The sequence below is a fragment of the Sinocyclocheilus rhinocerous genome, unplaced genomic scaffold (genome assembly GCF_001515625.1).
Source record: "Sinocyclocheilus rhinocerous isolate Xijiao unplaced genomic scaffold, SAMN03320098_v1.1 scaffold1600, whole genome shotgun sequence".
Classification (NCBI taxonomy): Eukaryota; Metazoa; Chordata; class Actinopteri; order Cypriniformes; family Cyprinidae; genus Sinocyclocheilus; species Sinocyclocheilus rhinocerous.
Genome location: NW_015665129.1, coordinates 1,525,830 through 1,549,694, shown reverse-complemented (window position 1 = coordinate 1,549,694; position 23,865 = coordinate 1,525,830). Strand labels below are relative to the sequence as shown.

The following is a 23,865-nucleotide window of genomic DNA, read 5'->3' as shown; positions in this document are numbered from 1 at the left end:
GCGGCAAGTGTGACAGCAGTAAACATGCAGCTATCATCTGTGTCTATGCTAGTAGAGATTCCAGCCCTTTCCAGCATTGGCTTGGATGTGAGTTACCTCACAGGATTTAGATTTGATGACTGTGCAAAAGCAAATCCAGAGGTAGAGAACTTTGTTGACGGTTCCTAGCTGAAGTTCATTCTCCATTATAGTAAATGATAGATAAATATCACTAAATGACAGATAAATACACTCAGGATAAATAGTTTCAACAAATAATATTCTAGAGTATTTTATTGCTCCATGTGCTCAAGAGGCCTATTAAACACATTTGCCCAGGGTGCAGTTATTTTTTCATTTTGCATACTAATATATTCAAATATGAATGTTAGAACTAATAAATAACTGATGCTTTCTGAAATAAGATTCTTTGATGAAACCCTTTTAACCTCTGTTGAGGAAATGTTCTGGTCATGTTGGGTTACATCCATGGTGCTGTTCAGGGTTTCGTTCATTGATTTTCCCCATTCCTTTCATTTTCTATTGCCCCGAGGTGGCATTTTCCAGTTCTCACCCTTCCCCCCTCCAGCTCTGACACTTCCTTCATCTCTCCCACTAAGACTTTAATCAAATTATCCCTACCCGACCTTGCGTCCAGCTGAGGTGACACATACAGTACAAGCTGAAGCACATCCACACAGTACAATCAATCAATCAGGCCAACTCTTGGAAAAAGTATACAGCTGGCTCAAAAATGAGACTAACTTAATCTTGCACCTGTTCTCACAAAAAAAAAAAAAAAGGAGCACATTCATAATTTGTCTGGGATCTCAACTGTATCCAAGCTCTTTACTTAATGATGTTGCACTTTTGTTATGTGTGTACACATCATTTTAAAATGTCACACAGTGCCAGTTCAACCCCGGGAATCAGCTTGGTGTTTGAAAACATGTGGGAGGTGCCACAACGGAGGTATATACAAGTGTTGCTATCTGAAGGCGTCTGTTATTGGAGCACGGCCTGCAGGCAGTCTGTTGCAGCTATTACTTATGCACTTTAAATGCCAGAAGATGCCTTTGGAAAAAAAAACTCCTAACAACAGTATTTGTTAAGTATTCTGTCTTGTTATTAAAGGAACAGTTCACACCAAAATGAAAATTTGCTTAAAATTTACTCTCCCATCCAAGATGTACATGAGTTTGTTTTTTTTCTTCAGGGCGAAAAGCTTTTTATTGGAGAACCCAATATTGATAGAGGACTCACATTTTAGCTGAGTATTTTAGAACTTCACCAGACATTAACTCATTCTGACGGCACCCATTCACTGCAGAGGATTCATTGTTGAGCAAGTGATGCAATGCTAAATTTCAATGAAGAACTCATCTACATCTTGAATGGCCTGAGGGTGGGTATATTTTCAGCAAGACTGAGCGAATATTATTATTATTATTATAATTATTATTATAAGCCTAAAATAAAGAAATTATGTAACCAGAAAAACTTTAGATAATTCAAAATATTCTTTGAAACTTGACAATTGCATAAGACAAAAACACTACAAAAATTATATTATTTATATTTTTTAAACTTACATAATATTTATACTGGAAAAGTAAAAAAAAAAACATGACCACATTTTAATCTGGATCATGATAGCATTTATTCAGTCGCTTTCATCATCATCATCATCATCATCAGAATTACCATCTCCACCACATCACCACCATCATCAGTAACATTTTTATCATATTCAGTAATATTCTTTAATATGTCAGTTTTAGATCATATCCATTATCATTCATGAAATATACAGATATCAATGAATGTTCCACCTCCTTTGGAAAGAAGTAGGAATGATGTTTCAGTATTTACAGCATGTAAGAGACAGAGACAGAAAGAGAGAGAGAATAAAAATAGTAAAGAAGGGCTCTTTCATGTGTGACTCATCACATTCATTCCTGCTGTGAGCGCTAAATACAGGAACACGCTGACTGAACGCATCAGGCGAAAGATTCCACCACTCATCTCCGTATTAGCAGTGAAGCTGTGTCGTTTCCAGCCGCTGTATGTGAATCACAGCATGGTTGAAGGGGAGGTACTACAGGCATACATAATGCATAAAGTTGGATGCAATATGTCTTTTTTTATTTTTATTTTTTTTGGAATTTTAGATTTTGCTGTTGTAATATTTCTGGTCATTTTCATAAAGTTTTTTTCCTTAGTATTTTATGAGGCATTTGTCTAATAGCAGCATATTTATTTCGATGCATGAAGTTTGCTTTTTTATTTATTAAATACTGTGTTAAATAACTGAGAAACACTGTATCAATCAATGAGTTGTTGATGATTAAAAAAAAAATGAAATTCTCTACAGTTTATCTTTTCTACTTTAATTTGCAAATTTGCACCAGGGAGTCAAGGTGTGGCACATTAGAACTCCTTGATTTTGCATATTTAATAAGATGATGCTTTATTTGCATATTTTACAACTTCATATGACAAATGTTTTTTGATAAAAGTCACCTGTAGTACGTCCCTGGATGAAAGTGTTCCACCACGACATGAGAGGCTCCTTTAAAAGTCACACGCATCTCACTCTCTCTGTGAGTGACAGCACACTGCTGTTAACAATGACTGGAGGAGAGACTCTAAATCTCTGGAATAACCAGTGAATTATGAGCCTTCACCTTCAAAACTCCATTCTTTCCATATTTAACGGCTCACAAAGACATCCAAAAAGCTGGTACAACATAAAGTGAAAACAATTAAGCTTCCACAATGATAATAATAATAATATTAAAAACAATATCAGTCACAACCATGAAAGAGTTTAAAAAGAGCAATGACTTTTTAGAACATGCATTTGAGTTCGAGAAACTCACTGTATTTTATTATTATCAGTTTATGCAATTGAGTCTCTGCGCAAGTGGCAACAATGTCATAATCCTGTCACAAATATGGGGGCATTTCATAGTCACACATTTGGCTAATGTGTTTTCTTGCATTTCTCAGTCCTGTTGCAAACCTTCCCATGAAAGATATTTGGTTCATGCAATGATTTCCATCACCTTTTACATTCATTTTTCATCTGACCTCAACATTCCTTTTCAGTTGATATTCTAACTGATCAGGCAAGGAATACTTATCTTATTAAAATCATAAATGCTAAAGTAAAAGTCAGTTTTCCTTAGCAATCCATTTACATACTGTAAGTACGTTGTGCGTAAGACTGTCCGGGATATTGTCAGTTCAATTACATATTACAAACAAAACACTACAGTTTCAGAATAACTCATCCAAAAATATCTTGGACCGTTTTTGAACTGTGACAGCATGCCAAACTCTGTGGACATCTAGCTACTGGAACCACCACACCAGAGCGATGTGATCTACAATAGTGCCAAACGTTTTGTTTACGTTGTATCTTTTATACCTGAGGTACAGTAAGAAGTTCACTATAATAATATCTCACTACTATACCTGGATAATTCAGTGTCATTTTGGAGGATTCATTCATTGAAGTAGACCAGAGGTTGAAAAACTTTGAGTAGCCTATGAAGCACCGCTTAAACCCTGTTGTTGTTTGTAACCTACACCGCTAGGCTAACATGCTAACAAGGTCTTTTTCTCCCTCAACATGGTCCAAAGTGTCCTGCACTGCGTTACGTGTCAGACATTGACATTTACATGTATGTACAGACTCACAAACTTTAGTCTGAGTTGGTAGAAGTGGGATGACGCAGACCGGTTTGCCTTTGGATTGTTAAGGTGATAAGCAAATTCCAGTAAACAACAGTACAAAAAGACACGAAATGTCAAGAAGGCGAATCAAAAAGAACTGACAAATGATGGTCGGTGAAGCTTCACATTCAAATATGGCTTTAGAGAGGCTTGCTCTCATGTTGGGCCTGATATATACGTAAAAGTATTGTAAATCCTTAATTTTGTTGGGTAACTTTGACAGTTGGGCCGACAGACAAGCATCTTTTTCTCACTGTGGGGAAATGGAGGGTGATACCGAGGAGGGAAAACGCATATCCTTTCTTTTGACACTAAATGTGGGAACAAACACAACACATCACAGACTGTACTAAAGTTACTCAGGCGCTTGGCAGACGAGATACAGAGGCCAGAGAACACATGGAGGAAAGACAAAAGCAGAAAACAAAGAGAAGCTGATATTGCGACAATGGGAGAACCGGGGGAAAGACGGAGGAGGAGAAAAGGGGACCATCGGTTTGGTTTTCTTCCATCGCTTGATTCTTCACCTCTTCGGGTTGATCTTCCACTTCAGATCATCTCCATTATGTCCCCTTATTACTACTGTACAGCAATGGTTTTCATTCTCTTTCGCTTGTTTCAGTCACATACAGGATATTTGTCCATTTCTGAGAGGTGGCAGGATGCAGATGACATGCTAGTGCAAAGGATATTTTTGTATTTCGTTTCATCGGTCTCAGTTAAATTAAGACCAGCTGCATTTAGGCTGCAGATTCAGACGCACTTGGTTCAAGTTTAGCATCCAGGTGATTGACAAGATTGACAAGTTCACCCCATACAGTCTTGTTGAAGTGGGCAGGGCAAAACTGGGGGATGTTGTCAGGGGTGGGGCCAACAAGTCTGCTGGTTACCTAGAGGAGGGGCTACTGCACTCAGAGGCGGGGCAACAGAACTGATGGGCGATGTCATCGTCCTCATCCTCTCTAAGGTGCGGCAGAAGCGGTCAGGGAGTGGAAAGAGTAAAAAAAAAGAGTTTCAGATGAAGAGGAGAAGTGTGTTAGAACAGTAAAGAGAAGGAAGACACGGACGAATGGAGATATGGATGGGTTGTATATAAATCCAGTAACATTCACTCTACAGTGTTTTAATTTGTTGAGATTCAAATTTGGAGTCATTTGCTTGTAAATTAGAATGCGGGTGCTGGAATGAGTTGAGAGTCGAAAATTGTCGGATTGTGATGTCACTAAATGAACGGAACTCATGAATATTAATTAGCTCATACTGACATTGGTAGGTAATTTTTCTAGGCTGTCAAGACATATTCATTAATTAATATTCATGAGTGTAGTCTTCGCCTTGGGTACTATTTATATATTGGCATGTGCAGATGTGCATGAGTTCCACATGGACTTGCAATTGAAATACAATACCAAGGAAATTTTATGTTTAGAATATCAAATAATATTATAGGGAAAAAAAATAAAAGCTAATAGAGTGCTGCAGAAATGAGTTGTAAACCATGTGAGGAAGTTAGCATTTTTGCACTACTGGTTCCATTGTCCCAAAGTCAATGAGATTTTTTAATGGTTTTATGGTTAAATGCCTGAATTAAGGGCTATAGTTAACGCAAGATCAAGATATATGTTATGTTATGTTATGACATAAAACATCAGTAACACCCCACTTGTGATTTTTTTGTAACATTTACATGTGGTTGCTAACAAGTGGATAAATGGGACTACGGAGGTTAAGGACATTAAACATCTTCATGCCAAACAGGTAAAGTAAACTCATCTATTCACTAGTCTGCCTTCACAGCCTTGTTGTGTTTATAATCATGGTCTTGTAAAATATTCTACATCAAACTTTCCAGCTTGTAGATTTTAAATAAGGATTGAAAGAGTTGTCAGAAGCTTAGAGGTGGTTACATGGAAGTCATGCAACTGTGGTGTAGTTCATAGCCTGATTTTAGCTTTTTACTTCTACCGATTTTATCTAGGCTTCAAGATAATGCTCACAAATGAAGTTTTTATTAACTAAACATGTAAGTATCAAACCTCTGTTGGTCACAGAGCTTACTTTCTTCCAATAACACAAAAGCCAATAGGAATATCCTGTTGGTTTTTTGTCAAGGAAACCAGAGTGATGCTTACTTCTGGGTTGGCCTACATCATCCCTGCAGCACTCAATGTCAAAATAATTAATTTAGTTAATTTGGAAATCAAGTATTAAGTTGAGCTCATTTTAAAATCAGTCAAAACTGAAATGTTTAATAAGTTGTGATTAGAAATAAGCTTCTCAATAGCACATTATTTCTTTACATATACAGGATACAAGCTTGGTCTCCAAAAATCACTCAGATATCATAATATCCACTAAGTAAGTTTGACTGAGTTGGCTAAAAGTCAGTTCCAGCACATCTGATTCAGGAATTGTCTTTAGTTTGCAGGGATTCGAACCTCAACCTTGTGTTTCTCAATCTTTACCAGCAGGGGGCAGAATTGCAGTACAAGTTGAATTCATCCACCACAGTTCTGCCAATAAAACCCTGCCTAAAACTGAAATATCACCAGTTTAACTAATATATCAACTCTGAAGTACATATATAAATACTTATGCGCTACAGTGAAAATTTAAATAATATTGCCATTCCAGTTCAAAATGTTTTTAGATATCACAATAGGCTATTCTACAACATCTTATCTCTCCATAATATATATAGTTTTCAAGTAAAGCAATGTGCACAAATACATGCAATATGAAATCATGGGAGAAATGACTGAATTGATGAGGTGAGGAAACAAGAGTGTGAATCACGCAGTGACAGAGTGTGAGGGGTATTAGGTGTGTGTGTGTGTGTGTGTGTAGGCAGGAGGGGTTCTGCGTGCGTTTTTGTCTCCGCCTCTGTGTGATTCATGAAGGGGGTGGAACTACATTTGAACAGGCGTGAGAGGATGAGTGTATGTTGGTGTGTGTGGAGGATTATGCATGAGGATGTGTCATTTGTGACTAGTGTGTGGATATAATTTGGACCAAGGAGACTGAATAGACGTCTTATTGAGAGATGTGTGTGTGGAGGGACACTAATGCAAATTTAAAGGGGAAGCGTGTAATTTCTGTGCTGTAAGTGGCACAAAATTGCATTTGCGTAAGCGGGCCGGCATGAGTTTGGAGGCGGGACAAACAAAGGCGGACAGAAGAATATCATTCTTTTTGCAATTCCATTTAGTGGCAGAGAAATTACACACTTCACCTTTAAGAAATTGAAATCACATTATCACAAAGTTCATTTGAATACGTTCCTCTTTAGTTTTAATTAAGTCATTGGTTAATAAAAAGAGCAAACTGACTGAAATTGATGTGGACCGCAGGGGTTCAGACCTCGCTCGGTTACTTGCAAGGTCACTTCATCTCCAAAAAGCCATAATTCACTTGCTCTTGGAGGCATCGGAGCTATTCAGTTTGGACTAAGGAATTATGGGTAGTCAGTTTAGAGAGCACAGCTTTTCCATTACTTTCTGAAAAGGTTGGAGATGAGAGGTGAGCGGTTGGACATGGGTGATGGGAGACACTGAGGTGGTGGATTGGGTGAGCGGGTTATCGAAAGGGGAAGTGTGGGCTCGGGCCCTTACCTTGCCTGCTCCGGGTGCCGGGCAGGGGGGAGGGCGCAGGGCGGCTTGGGCAGAAGGAGCCGCGCGGGGCAGCAGTACTGGTGGTGGGTGGAGTGGCTGTTTGCGGTCAGACTGGTGTGGACAGAGGTAGAAGCTGGAGTAGCAGTAGAGGAGGTGGAAGAATTGGTACGAGTAGAAGAAGTACTACAGGTGGAATAGGGTGGTGACCTGACAGAGAGAAAGAAAGAGCGGAAGAGGGGGGGGGAGAGAGAGAGTGAGAGGAAGATAGAGATAGGCACAGGAAGAAAGAGAGAGAAAGAGAGAGAAAAAATAAAGTCAAGAAACAAACAAAAGATAACAGACAACAAAGACAGCCACATGCATACATTACAAACACTTTAGCAGCAGCAGTACAGGCATGGTTAGGCAGCGTTATGCAGAGTTATGAAGCGTTATGCAGACTCTTATCGAGCTGTGGAGAGTTAGGTGCAGTCAGGCAGAGTACTTAATGAAGATTTAGATGGTTTATGCAGCGTTATGTCAAATTACCTGTATGGAGGAGTATTACAGCGTACAGACCAGGGCTGTGTCTCATTCCGCTCCCTTGTTCCCTACGCTGTGAATAGTTATATCAAGATCACAAACTCGGGTGCTAGCAAGGGTCCACTAATCATTGGTACAGCGATGACACGATCACCTTGTGAGGTCACGCATTAATTGGATTTATTGACAACATTGGAAAATTGAATTTGGCATCTTCATTGCAGCTTTTGAGCCATTATGAAATATTCCTTGCATTTTTAAGCAAAACATACTTAAATGGCATCCAGGCAATACAAATATAAATATAATAAAAAGAAAATAATAATTGGGCTATTTTTGATTTTTTTTTGTTCCAACAACTGTTAATTCTGTGATACTTATGGGACTTTCCCCTTGCATGCATATTAGAGATGAAATAAAAACAAATGAAATAATAAACAAAATCTCTTTTAAAAGACAAAAAAAAAAAAACATTTCCGCCCATCCGTTGGTGATGAATCAGTAATTAAGTAAATATACTGAGCAGCAAATTTTTTCGTGGTTTCAATGCACTGAAACAATTTTGTTAACACCACTTTCTAGGCAGTGCACTTCATAGTGAACTATTGAGCGAACTGAGACACATCCGAGGTGATGGGCAGACTTGTTCTCCGCTACACTGCAACTTAACCAAGAGCTGTACAAGCTACACTAGACAAAATCAATCCACTCAAGACTTTTTTAATCTGGTGTTATCATTTTACATACTTTATTATTCAACTAGCCAGTTTTAAGCAAAATAAAAAACATTTTTGATTAATTTACCCTATAATATGGATGAGAACGTGATTAAAAAGGAAAATAAAGGTTTCATATTAGACTTGCAGCTTTATGTATTCTCTAAACTAGAATTCAAGACTAACCGAGTTAAAGAAAACAATATTTCTGTCAGAGCAACAGTTAAGCAGATCCGCTTAACAAACGTGAAGAGGTGAATCGTGCCTTATGTTCAGTATGAAAATCAATATCAGTCAGCTTTTATTCCACAATGCAGTTCTGTCATGCCAAAAACAACAAATGGAATACATTTATGTATTCAAATGACTCATCTGTACAACACAGAAAGGTGCGTCACCTACCCTCATGCTTTAATGATGAATGTCACAATACAATTATGATCCTGCGGGTTTGTTTGGAGAAAAATGTGTGACTGACCCCTACTGGCCAATCAGAGGGGTTCATTCTCATTAAAACATAAAATGACATTCACAATGCAATTAACTTCCATAATGTGAAGCATTTCCAAGCCAAACAGAGAATAATAGGGAAATAATGTAGGGCAGAACTATGATCATTCCATACTGACATGGGTGGCTTATAATATTATTGGTTAACACAATTTTTACCCTGCCCAGGCAAACTTGGTTAGATTAGCAGAACAAAAAAAATATTTTTTTTAGGCAGAGAAAGTTACATTTTATTTATTTTGCACTGATGAATTGTGACCAATAAGACCAGATACATTTACTAAGAATTGTAAATATGCTCAATTTTGATTTAATGTTGCATTTAACATCAAACATGAGAAATTTGTGAGCAACCAATGAAAATGCTTCCTCACTCATGTGCCAAATGAATACTTTTTTGCAGAAAATGTGACAACTGCAAGAGTACTATATAATTATACTATATAATTTCTGGTATTTAATGATTGATTGAAAGTTAATTTTGTCTTCAGTCTTGATGGACAGTGGTGAGTCCGTCAGGCTAACATTAAACATCAAGGAGAAAAAAAATACAGCACAGACACTTCAACACCACCCAAAGCTCAAGCAGACACAGAGACAAGAAAACAAAGAGGGAATATATGGACTGGTATGAGTAAAGGAAATGAGAAAAGGATGAAGGAAGGAAGGAGAGAGATGGATAGATATTGTGGCCTGAAAGAGAAGGATGTAGAAGTGTGTAGGCAGGTGGCATGAGTCCTCAGTATGTACTGGGGTGAAAAGGCCAGGGATGAATCTGTGGGTGTGAACAGGGACCTCTGAGAGATCTCTTTACACTATAGGATGTGCAAAAACACTTTTTAAAGGTGCCAAAGGTAAAGCTGAAGTGTCTAATTTTCCAAACAGCAAAGCAAAAATATTGATTGTTTTCGAACAGGTCTCCTGAACACTCCCATTGGTCACCCAAACAGATAGCCCCGCCCCAAACTCACTCCATTGGCTTAGCCTGTTGCTGTGCGAGTCTGGTCTGCTTCACAAACAAATGTTTTGATAACACTACAGAGACGATTAACTTCAACTTTTAAGGGAAAATCTACTGACAAATTTCACATTAAGTGGGATAAGAGTATTTGATCATTTAAGAAATTACACACTTCAGCTTTTAAGCGATTTTGAGGGGCAGAATGAACAAAACGTAGCCATGGCCTGAGTTTCCTTATAATTACTTTACACTGTTCCATTTAAATTGAATTGTGGTCAGATATTTCATCCATTTCCTCAGATCACATATGATTGTGTTTCAGTAAGAAACTTGCTTTCTTTATCAGTTCTTTGTTTGTGGTTTCCTTTATCGGGAGGCATCTGTAAGCAGCACAGTTGCAATGTTCTGGTAAAAATCCAGCTGGGACAGTTGCTGGAAATGGACACAAACACACACACGCAGCAATGTCGAATCCTCTAGGGAAGGACTGTATTGGTACATGACCTCTAACAAGCCCTCTCTTCAACTGCTCTTTCTCTCTCTTTCACATGCACTTTAAAAACTCAGTTTTGCTGCCCAGCAACAAATTAAGCAGTCTGTCCCCATGTGTCTGTCCCCATCACGCCCGTGTTGTCACCTCAAAACCAGCTGACATGCACCATCCTACTGCAAAAGAGAGAGAGAGAGAATGCCTCATCTCATCTCCCACAGTGAACAAGCACCTCAAGAGCTAAATCCTGTATTACCATCTTGTGCTGCTCTGCGAGTCTCTCTGGACCCATCTGGAAGGGCTGATGTAAGTCGAGGGAAACATGGTGCGGCCCCTAACAGACAGCGGCAGATATCGCACACAGCTCTCTGCTGATTTCAACAGGCAGTGCTGCTGTCAATCACATGGACTGAGATTGAGAAAACAATTAACAATAATGTAAATAAAAATAATATTACCATAAAGACAAAATGCAGGGGAAAAAACATTTATTCAGATGCCAAAAGGGTTTTCATGATACCAAAATTTGGTTACCAAGAAAGGTTGTGATTTCTCGATTTTAATACCACAAAAAAAGAACAATGTGCTATTAAAACAAGTTTATCTTCACAACTGTTCAAATATTCTCATGAAAAATGGGGGCAAAAACAAAAGTGTTGCGTTTATAATTTTGTTCAGTGTATGTTTTTAAATAAATACTTTTATTCAGCAAGAATGCATTGAATTGATCAAAAGTGACAGTAAAGTCATTATGTATATATTACTGTACTTTACAAAACATCTCTATATAAATTAAATGCTTTTCTTTTAAACTTTCCATTTAAAGAATTCTAAAATGAATGCAACACAGTTACATGGTTACATGGGTTCTGAAGGATCATGTGGCACTGAAGGCTGGAATAATGACTGTTGAAAATGCAGCTTTGCAATCACAGGAATAAATTGCATTTCAAAATATATTAAAACAGAAAAGAGTTACATTAAATTGTACAATTATTTCACAGTATTATTGTTTTACTGTGTTTTCGATCAAATACAGCCTTGTTGAGCATAAGAGACTTCTTGAAAAAACATTAACAAAATCTTGTCAACTCAATTTTGAACTGCAATGTACAGTATAGACTATATATTAAGAAAGTAACTGTTGCTTTCAAATAAGTACAAATTATTCACTTCAAGTAATTATAAAAATCCAGTAAAACAAAAGCACAGTTTAAGGGTTGTCTGTTTTTATTGTCAGTATCATTGTTTTATTAAACTTCAGGTCTATTATATCACATTTACCGTTGAGTCCAATACTCTGAAACGCATCTTCAAATTTTTTTTTGGTCCTACGTTCAATTAACAAACAGTGTTTACATTAATAAGACCACCATTCTAACCAAAAAGTGTACCATTCACATGCACTGCCACAAGAACAGTTTAAAATGTTTTGACATTGCTTCTTTGACATGGACTTCTGACATCCCTTGATGTAAATGATGGAGCTGTTTTGTGTCAAGGTTTTTGTGTTTGATAAGATGTGGGAGTGTGAGTTTGTATGTGTGAGCAGAGTAGAAGGCTCATTTCCTTTGTAATTCCCTGCATGTTTTATTAGCCTGTCAGCTGCACTGTTCTCTCTTTTTGCACATCACTCCTTCTCTCACTCCTTCCTTCTTTCAATTAGTACCTCTGTTCTTCTTTCTGCATTTCTCTCCTTCTCCATTTTGCCTCTCTCTGTCGCCCACACAGTTCTTTACACAAACCCATTTGTGATAACTCACCACGTTCCCCCAGCAACACTTCTACCGAAGCCCACAAGGGAGAGAAAAAGAGAACAAGAGAGCACTTCTGTGACTTTGTGACCTGCTTGAACAAACTAGCTGTGGCCAAATACTCTGTCCTGCAGTGATTGTGCAAGCACATACTAAAGGGCAAAAGTAGATACACATTATCAGATGATCTTAAATTCATTAAAGAGCATTCATTTACTCAACATCATGTTGTTCCCAACCTGTAAGACTTTCTTCTATGAAACATTAAAGCAGACATTTTGCAAAACGTTCAGGGTGCTCTTTTTCCATATAATGATGGTGAATGGGGACTGGGGCTGTTAAGATTTAAGAAGTGCATTGAAGTCACATGATAGCGTGAGGGGGAGTGGAAAAAAAAGATTCATTTTTGGATTAACTATTAATTTATTTAAATCAATATAAGGAGAGCTTGACATACAGTACACAGTATATATTCGGAAACACTTCCACACTAGTTCATAAATATCCTTAGTAAAAGTAAATGAAAAATACCATATTTAATTTGACCCAAACAAGAGTAATATGAAGAAAATTACAAAATTAGAGAAAAAAAATAACAGATAAAATAGTGAGGTTGACCAGTTTATTTATTTATTTTAGCAATGGAATCTTAAAGAAGATTAATTTAGAGATGCAATATCTTGCAGCGGATTTCACCATGTTGTGCTTTAACATGCTGTTAGAAGCTTATATGGGAAAACTCTCATTAAGAAAATAATTATGATTATGAAAACATATTTTCCGAACCGTGTAATATTTCATACTGTTTATTCAAATGTTCACAACCCATGTTTCAGTTTAGAAATGTGTGGAAACATGTTCAATACCCAGGTACACTACCATTCAAAAGTATTTTTTTAATCAGCAAGGATGAATTAAATTAAGTGACAATAAAGACTTTTACATATTAAAAAAAAAAAAAAAACTCATGATTCTTTTCTTGAATTAATGATCAAATCAAGTTTCCATGGTTTCCACAAAAATATTAGGCACCACAACCGTTTTAAAAATTATTAATACACTCCCAAAAATGCTGGGTTATTTTTTTTTTTTAACCCAAATGCTGGGTAGTTTTTCTGTAACTAAGCTGCTGCAATGATTTTTAACGCTGGGCTATTTTTTCTACGGTTCTCAGCTCTGCCGCTGCTGATTTGGCACACTTCTTCAGCGAAATAAAGGTTTGTATAGATTTTATTTCATTTATAAAGTCTGTACTGTGCTGTAAATTATATTATTTTACACAACACAACATACAAGGACGAGATGTCAGTCAGCTGTATCAGCAGCGGTCGTTTCGCATGATGGAAACGCCTTTTGCCTTGCATAACATAAACTGGTTTTATTCGTTATACGGTAATACTGAATTTAATTTAATTTGACATTTAAATATGTTCTCTCATCACAGTACTGTTTGTTTATGGGCAGGTTATGGAGTCAGTCACGGCATCTTTCAGCTACGTGTGAAACAAGAGGCTGCAGTCTGAAGTTTGCAGTTCCCCCGGCGAACAGCAGCCCTTCACCGGCTCAGATTTTGGCGACACACCGGCATGCAAATTAGCACTATTTCGGTAAAAAGGGATTACAGAGAATGGTTTAAAACACTTAAAGTACTACTTTTGAATGTTAGCCTATATTTTTTTTATTTCTAAAATGTTTGTTAAACGAGTTTAAATGCATGTAATATTGTAAACTATACTGTATTCACCCAAATAAATTCAATTCTTATATTATGTCAATGGGTGTTCTTGCTTAATAATAAAGGTTTATCTTTTGATTATTGCTGTTGCCTCTATTAATACTGTGTGTGTGTGATTTTTAATTTCCAGCATATTTTAAGCCAGCAATATAGTAATTTTTAAACAATAATTGACTTAAATAATACAACCCAACATGTTGGGTAAAACATTTAACCTAATCAGCTGGGTCAAAATAACCCTGCATGTGTTCTGCCCAATAGCCCATTTACCCAGCGCTGGGTTGCCAAATAACCCAAGTTGGGTTGTTTTTTACCCAGCATTTTTTAGAGTGTAAGAAATGTTTCTGGAATAATGGCTAATGAAAATTCAACTGTTTTTAAAATACTTTAAAATATATTTCAAAATGTTACTGTTTTTACTGGATTTGATAAAAAAAAAAGCCTTGGTATCAACAAGAGACTTCTTTCATGAACATTAAAAATATCTTACTGACCCCAACCGTTTGAACGGTAGTGTACAGTAGGACAAGTCATAAAGGCTGTTCTTCAGTCCCTCACGGCCTTGTTTTCTTCTGTGTAAAATTAAACACGACTAAGGTCTATTGACTGTGAACTCACTGTGCTGAAGCTGAGGGCTATCACATTAGCTGAGGTCAGAGAAGGCGGCCCCACCATGCCTGCACAGCCTTGTCAATGCAATTTCACTGGAGCACCCGCTTCCTTTTATCGCCGAGACACTTCGTTTGAGCTGGTGGAAAATGTCATAACTGTTCAGGTGGGCTGTCAGTTTCACTCGGCATAGTTTAGTCATGAACAAAAAGCATCCATCTTCATTTCCTGATGTTGCATTTCTGTCGATTTCTTCAAGTCATTCAGTATTCTAATGGGAAATATGTCTGTCTGTTAAAGTGTAATCAACCTGATAGTGTGTTAAGAGGCTGAAGGCATGGAGTTGCATATTAAATTCATGGCTGCATGAATATCTGTTCAGCTGGAGGCTGTAAATGTGTGTTAACAGCACCAAACGGTGTTCGGTTTCAAATAATTATCCTGTTTCGATGTGCTTAAGTTGCCATGTTTCTGACCTGATTTAGACATCAAGTTTAACAAAGACTATTGGTGTGAAAATGTAAACTTGTATAATAATGTTGACAAATCCAGTAATCCAAAGAAGTCTGCACTGAACATAACAGATGTCAAGTTGAAGTCAATTCACACTCACATGATGACATTTGGCAGCTTGGGGCTGTTCTTTTGGGTCGTTGTTTGAGTTCAAGGAGACTAGGACAAAATTACAGTCTTTGTGCAATAGTCTCCCCTCACCACATGTCCTGGGACAATGTTCAGAGCTGTTCCACCCTGAGATGGCCCTGCGTTCTGCTGATTGTTTGATAATAAATTTTGCACAAACAACAAAATTCATTTGCTGAATGCACAAAATGCACAAGTTGACATTTGGTCCCAAACAAAGCACCAGCAGCAACCCTCGTGAAATTCTGTTTTGTCACTTTACAATATAAGCAGATCTATTATACAAATCTTCACAGAAACATAATCCCTGAGAGCTCTTATTTACTAATGAAAAAAGCTGTAATATAATTCTACCCCTCAGAGACACTCAGAAACTAAACTTCAGATATATGGATGCATAGTATACTGCATGTCTACACATAGTTTGCGTTTAAGGAAAGCTCCAGAGATTTCCATGGAATAAGAGCACAGCATCTCTCCCACCCTTTGCATGTTCATTTATTCAATATTTTGGCTCATTTGATAATGCTCCCAATTGCGTGTAGCACTCCAGACTACATTAGACACATGGCAATGCAGATATTTCCCCACTTGGAAAGCAGTGAGGAAAAGCAAACACTGAATGAAAATAATAAAATACAACTATTTAACTGTGCAAAGTTCAGAAAGCAAAACAATGTGTATTTCTATGTAAAAGGTAGAAAACATTTTCCATACCATAATTTTCCAAAGCTGAAATAAATAAACAACTAACAAAAAAAAAAATATTAAAGCAATAGCTCACCCAAAAAATAATTCTGTCATTAACTACTCACCCTTATGTGGTTCCAAACCCGTAAGACCTTCATACATCATCGGAACACAAATTAAGATTTTTTTTTTTTTATGAAATCCGAGAGCTTCTGACCCTGCATAGACAGCAATGAAACTGACACATTCAAGTTAACTCTTGTGAATACGTGTCAAACACGGACATGGAAGAGAAGAAATTGTTGAATAAAGTCGTTACTTTTGTTTTCTTTGTGCACAAAAAGTATACTCGTAGCTTCGTAAAATTAAGGTTGAACCACTAATGTCACATGGACTATCTTAACTATGTCCTTACTACCTTTCTGGGCCTTGAATGTGTCAGTTTCATTGCGGTTCAATAAATAAATAAAATGTAATTTGTTCCGAAGATGGATGAAGGTCTTACGGGGTTGAAACAACATGAAGGGGAGTAATTAATGACAGAATTTTTATTTTAGGGTGAACTATCCCTTTCAAATTTCTAAACCTAAAATTTTAGTTAAAGCTAAAAGAAACATTAAATAAAAAAAGAATGAACATGACATAAAAACATAACTTAATAACTAAAACGTAATTATAATATATAAATAAAAAGTATATAAATGAAAAAAAGTTTAAAGATGTACAAAAATCAGTAAAATTATATCTGAAATAAAACTACAAAAAGCAAGAAATACAATGAAATCAGTCACCTCTGTAAAAAAAACTAAAAGCTGTACAAATAAACGTAAATAAACAAAAAAAATTTTTTTACCTGAAAATATAAAAAATGCTAAATAAAATATTAAAGCAAAATATTAAAACAAAACTGAAATAGCACTGCTGGAATACACTGGTTCACATGCTCTGTACGAAAGAAAGTGTAAAAATATTACATCACAAGTCCAGTTAGTACGCAGCACAGCTCTAGGGCTCGTGGTTGAAAGCAGCGGCTAATGCCCTCAGGGGCTGAGTGATGCATTGCTGCTGACTGCAGGGGCTGCTGGGGTGGGAGAGAAGCTCACGGCAGCCCCGCAGCAAACCTCTGCTGTGAGTTATTTCCATGCGCAGTCCAGCAGGGACCAGCACAATCTCACGTGACTCTTCCGCCAGCTCAGGAAATCAGGTTGAGCAGAAATACCAAAGTGCTTTCATAAATTATTACAACCTTGCATTAGTGTTGCGGTGACAAACAAAAACAAGTATGATTCATAGCGCAACGCATAAACGATGTCACATTTATGAGAACGTATAACTGCGTTTTAACAATGCAGGAACAATTAAATTCACATCCGTATCGGGGGAGCGACTCGTGAACTGAGGACAAAAGCATCCGGAGAATAATTATAGTGAAACGTGACATAGCGGCGGCCTTGTCCTCAAGCACCGTTTGTCTGTGTCCTTCTGCTGTGTGTAGGGTACACAATTACACGCACACTCACACACATACACACTAGAAACGGGTTCTGTATTACACAAGCAACTTTTTCGGCAATCCAGTTCATCTACAGGTGTTGCCATGACAACCAAATCATTTATCCTTCAGATCTCCGGCTCGTGCCCATGGTGAGGAATCGTCATAACGCCACCAAGAGACACTCCAAAACCAAACGCTCGCATATCAACACCGCAGCATCAAAACAGCTTTTTTGTAGCAAAAAATATTCCCAACATATCAAAATCCAGCACATTCTTGCCATCTCGCTGCACCCACTAACACTCCCACATGCAAAACGCACGCACACAGCTGGGCAATTACTCATGTAACTTCTGACTAACCACTGACGCCCATGTTCGCGTTCACTATATGGGCGAATGCAAACGAGATGCATATCAATACCCATTAACATACTCACACTGGGCATACTGGTCACTACGGCAACGGATTACAGGGAGTCTTGCAGCCAAGTGACGCTAATTCTCGATTTCCAAATGCTTTTCAGCCCTCGTGTTCTCACACTTTGCTCACGGTGCTGTTCTTCTGCTAAAACTGCCCCAGATGCAAGAGCTCTTTCATATGGGGAAGCAATAAGTCATTAGAAGCAATGGCATGTCCCACATGCATTCAGGCTGCCCTAGATTCAGGCCTCTGTCACTCGATGGAGCGTGCGCTACTACAGGAGTCAGAGAGTGCACTGTGGAGGAGGAAGAGGAGGAGGAGAAGAAATGGAGATTGAATGAAAGCGTGAACACAGACCTGTCTTTGTTGGAGGAGTCTCCTTCTGGCCTGTGGATCCAGTGGAAGAAAGAGTGAGACAGACAGACAGACAAACAAACACGGAGACACACAGAAAGTGGAAGTGTCAGTAATGTTATATTGTTGAACACACACAGTAAGGAACACAGAAATCAATGGAGCAAATGCAATACAAACTGATCTTGTGCAGGGAAATTATTTAAATGATCACAAATATCAATGGCTTTTTTTTTTTAAAGATCCACTTGAAATCCCGATCGACTACATTTTTTTTCTCATTTACAAATTTATGCCAATCATGAATAGAAGTGATGGGACAAACAACAGTTACGTGAAAAGTGGAGCAGAATAGTGGATTTTACAGATACCGATAGCTAGGTTGGCCCACACTGGCTGATACAGATTAGTCAACCGACAGTTTTTAAAATGGATACTTAACGAAAGTTATAGAAAAAAAATAGTGCTTTGTCATTTTACAAAAAAAAAAAAAAAGTACTGAGCTATACTTTGTAAATGAATAAAAATATTAATATTAATTATTATATTGATCATTTAAGTTAGTTCATAGTTTATTAACTGTTAACAGAAGAAAATTTAAAATTTTTAAATGTTCTAGTAACGGTAAATGTTCAAATTAACAATACTTCTACAGCTTTCATTAATCTTATTGTTCTAATCTAAGTGTTACCATGTCATTTCAACAGTCATGCTTAAAGATGTCCATCTTTAAATATTCAAACAAAGGCAATAACATTGAAATTACATATGATTATTGTAGGTATACTCTCACATTTTATTTTCTTCTATTTTAGAACACTTGATGATTATCTAATCAAAATAACAAAATATGTTAGTCACACACAGGACTCGCTGCGTTCAACTCGAGCGGGAGTGTAAAAAAAAATAAAAAGTCGATCCGCATCTGAATTGTCCCACTCTGTGCAGCGCAGAGCCTCGCTTGTCAAAACCAAGCGGCAACCTTCCGGTCTCTCTCGTAAAACCAACACGGAAGTGACTAAAACTGCAATTCATCATCGACTGGCTGCTAGAGGCTGGCTCCAAAACGGAGTCAGTCCCATAGACTCCCCATGTTAAAATGCCCAACTTTACAGCAGAAACAAAATGTTTATAGCCTGGTACAAAAATAGTTTTTGGTTGCCCTTCATGACAACTGTGAGGGGGGTGAATTTTTTTATAACTCATCCGTTTAAATTATATTAAACCTTAAAGTTCTGCATAATTAGGGGCGTGGCCACTTGAGTGACAGGTGGATTGCCGCTGCTGTCACCGGCGTCGAGCTAGGTGGGCGTGGTTTCAACAACCAGCTCCCGCCTCTTTGCCCATTTTTGATTAACCGGGAGTGACGCGCGGCCAAGATGCCGACGGCCAGCTCCGCCAACTTTGCACTTCAAAAACACTCTTCAGAAACCTACAGGTGACGTCACGGACACTACGTCCATGTTTTTATATAGTCTATGGTCAAAACAAACAACACGAGGTGATTTCCACCTCTAGAGGCCGCTCTCGCACTGACTAATGACAGCGGACCCTTCTCAACCGCTCCAGCAATGGACGCAACCCGGAAAACTATCAGCATGGATTTTTGACGATAGCCGATAGCGCCAGCAAACAACTATCGGTGCCGATTAATCGGCAAAACCGATCAATCAATCGACCTCTGCTTCGAACCAGGAGATTTCACAGTGGCAGAGCTACCCAGCACAGAAACCAATCAACCCAAGAAATATGCAAATAAGAAAATTAATCCAGGGTTTACAAATGTGCAGTGTTAAATATTATTGTTAGGAATCACTCTGGGTTAGTAATATTGAAAAGGTCACATGACGCCTTCTGTTATGCTGCTTTTTATGTGCTTTTTGACAACAGTGCATGGTAAAACACACTCTTCATTTAAATTAAATTAGGTTAAAATTAATTAAGACTTTTATTACAACTAATAAAATAGACTATCTTACAAAGCAGCAGGTGTCGGGTTTGACTGACACGCGGGCTCCTCCATAGACATTCAATTATTCAATCATAATTGTATAAACTCTATCAGTCAGTCCTCCAACACCCAGTGTATTAGTCACAGACTCACGTCTACGACAGTAATTGCCACCTTCAATGGACAAATGTAATTAACACCGGCCATGCTAATTATTCTGAGAAACAATCCCACCTCAACAGCTCCCCCACAGCAGTAGTTACACTTGTTCATTAGCCGAAAGCATTACACCAGAGAGACAGCAAGATTGTGATCACCCAAGTTGGGTCATTTGGATTCGCAGGCATCTGTCTGATGGGACGGGAGCAGATACACGGATCTAAACCGAAAAAGAGCTCACATGAAAAAAGGCGACACTGTAAACGACCCTTGTGGGTGAAAAGAGAAGAGGCGACCCTAAAGAAAATGGCAAATGACATGTTGGTGTGCCATCTGCTCAACACCAAGGGAGGGCTGGTGAGGGGGTGAACGAGGCATTGGAAAATTTGGCAATAGTCTAAGGAGAAAGAGAGACAGAAAGAGAATAAAAAGGATGGATATGGCTGAAGTAGATTCAAAAACAGTCAAATGATGTCTAACTGTCCCTAAAGTCTGTAAAAGACCAAAATCTATCAGTAAAACAAGCCATCTGCCCTCACAGTGTCATGTGACTTCTCATTGTTTCAGGTGAAGTTGATGCTAAGCGAAAGCTAGCAGCCCTAAAGTTACACAGGTGTAAAGTAAACACATAGCCACATCTACCAGATGCTGTTTACGTGACTGCTAGTGAGTTCATGTGAATCATCTGACGACACAGGAGATGACACCAAGGCAGAGGAGTTGAAACTACTTTTATCTTCATGTTATAAATATACATACACAACAACCAAATATTTACTTAAACATTATAATAATCTTTGCTGCTTGTGTTGAGTCAGAACGAGACTCAAGACACAGAATCTCATGAATGAACTAAATAAACTGAGATGTTTTAATTGTGAACAAAATGAGCAAACGAGGTGTTGGATGAGGATTTACTGACTGACAATAACTAAACCAAAAGGGCATGTTGATCATTCTGTTTGACACATGAGTCTTTTTTTCTTTTTTAACAAGGACAATCCTAATAAGAATGTGTAAAATGACTGAAAATGACATAAAATTGACATGACAATACTTTTATCATTAGCCACAGCTTGACAAAAGTCAAAACTAGAAGCTGAAAATGGAGTGGGGGCAAAAAAAGAAAAGAAAACATAGCTCTGCTTTATTGCCATTTATGGAGAAAATGCTAGTGGTGTTAAAACCATATTTCTCACATCTTTTAGATACAGGCATGCAAAAAAAAAAAAAAAGATTTACACATAAAATAGACAAAATGAGCTACATGATAAAAAAAAATTTTAAAAAATTCTTAAGAAATTTCTTTTTACATTTCATCAGAATTATTTTCACATAAACACAATTTAAGAGAATTTCAACTAATACGCCGAGTTTTTTTTTTACCTAGCTTCCTGATTCATCATATACACTAACACTCTCTGCATTAAGAACATTTTTAAGCCCTCTATTAATTCCAGATCATGTTGACTTTTTCTATTAAAACTACAAAAAGACCATATTGTGCACAAGGTTGTATAAGTGCATTTATTCAGCAAACACAAATGCAATTTAGTCTCAGCAAATAGCGACTGATCAAATCATTGAACGAATCTTTTTTGAAAAGAAGCAAAAGACTCAAATCAATGGTATAAATCAAAATTGCCACTCCTAACAAATACTACAGTTAAACCATAATTACTATGCAAGAAACGAAGTACGCTATCTGCCCTCAAGGAAAAGAAGAAATAAGTCTCAGATGAGAAAGAAAGCACTCAATTTATCTCCACAAACAGAGGGCATTCCGGTTTCTCTCCACTGGAAAGGAGGGCAAGAGAAACAAATAAGAGGTGTGCATATTGGAGAAACAAAACAGAGAAAGTGAGCAACACAAAAAGGGTGCAGTGCATTCTGCAGCCTCTTCCGCTCTCTCGCTGACTCTATGCTTCGCTCTCCCACACAAGTTGATCCACAATCTGACTCTGCGCTGAATTTTAATCACAACCTCTCCTACACAGTGGCCCGATCATACATACAGAACGAATCTCCACACCACACCAGCCACCTGCCTTAAAAACTACAGGAGATGCTGTATTGCAGTGCTCGACACTGATCCAATCCACCAAATGTTAATCTCTACACGCTCAAGCACGCATCTGTATGCATCGTGCGCTGTGATGAAGCCGGCTCAAGTGCACACTACAGGCGGGAGCGATCAGAGGTGCAATGGAGAGGTCGATTCCTCAGCAATGCAGGGAGGGAGGGAGGGAGACAAACAACTTAACTGTCAGAAGCACAAGGAGTGGCCCACTACACTTCTGTGCCATCCCTCTCTCTGGATTTGTACGGAGCATGTTGACGCAGCACATGCTGGGAATGATATTGACAGTCTTGAGGCTACTGACAGCTTTGCTCATTGTGGAAATCTTTTCAGAGATTTCTTTTCCTCCAACACATTTTAAAACCATACAAGACATCAATAGCATCAGTTTAAAATGAACATCATGCCAAACCCAACAGGGTTGCACACGATTCACAAATGAATTGGTTTAACATTTTAAATTGCAATTCAAATCCAAAATGAGTTCCAAAAATGAATTCATTCCAAAATGAGGTAGTAAAAAGGATATAGAAGTGCAGTTCAAATGTAATCTGAAACTGAAATTTTAAAAAAATGAATATGACTAACTTATGTAGAAAGGCAAGACTAACTTTGAATGTCTATTAGACAAAGTCTTGTTTGAAGGAGCTAGATAGATCAATATACTGTTTGTGTACTTCGCTTATTTGATTCCACATAATCTTAGCTAAAAGCTTAGTTTACAGTAAAATAAAATAAAACTAAACTTCCTTGAGCTTCCTTGTTCTCCAGAAAACTTCACTGGCATAGTCCAATCTCTTTCAAAATCAAAAAAGTTATTACATTTGTGACAGATTTAGCATGCCAATTCAATCCCAGGTTCCCATGACATTAGCCTGTCACTCTGCCAAAGACCCAGCAGCACGAGTCTGTCCAGATAAGAGTCTGTCGGCTTATGTAATGCTCAGGCTCGATGGCACAGCCAGCTGCCTGTCCGATGGCCTGGAAAGAGTCCTATGGTGACAGACTGTTGCACTCAATTTCAGTTTTGCAAGACAGATGGAGTGCAAACAGGAGAGATACTCTCTGAAAGGTGTTTTCTGTTCTTTGGTTCCCGACATTATAAGATTTAGTTCTGCACCAATATTGCTAGTGTAATGTAAATGCTGTTAAAATACTAGTGTGTGATGTAAAACAACTCAAACTGTGTACAAACATCCACAGGTACGTGTAGTACAAATCGTTAGTGTCAGTGTCAGTGAATATTACAGTGCACGCAGTTGTTTACTCATACTTGCTTTAAAGGGGTCATAGGATGCCCATTTTCCCCCCGCCCCTCTCTTCCGAGCCGCTCTCAGAGAGACTGTTTACTTACTGTTGCATTCATCCTGAAACTTGCTAATTAGCACATTAAGAAAGGCGATTTGCAAAGATTCGTTAAAAAAACCTTACACTCACTTCTTC

General features: G+C 37.9%; 1 protein-coding gene across 2 annotated transcripts in view; it reads right to left on the bottom strand.

The window, feature by feature from the left end:
- The window catches only part of iqsec2a (IQ motif and Sec7 domain ArfGEF 2a), an 85,068-nt gene that overhangs the window by 58,344 nt on the left and 2,859 nt on the right, over positions 1-23,865 (bottom strand). The window lies entirely within an intron of this gene.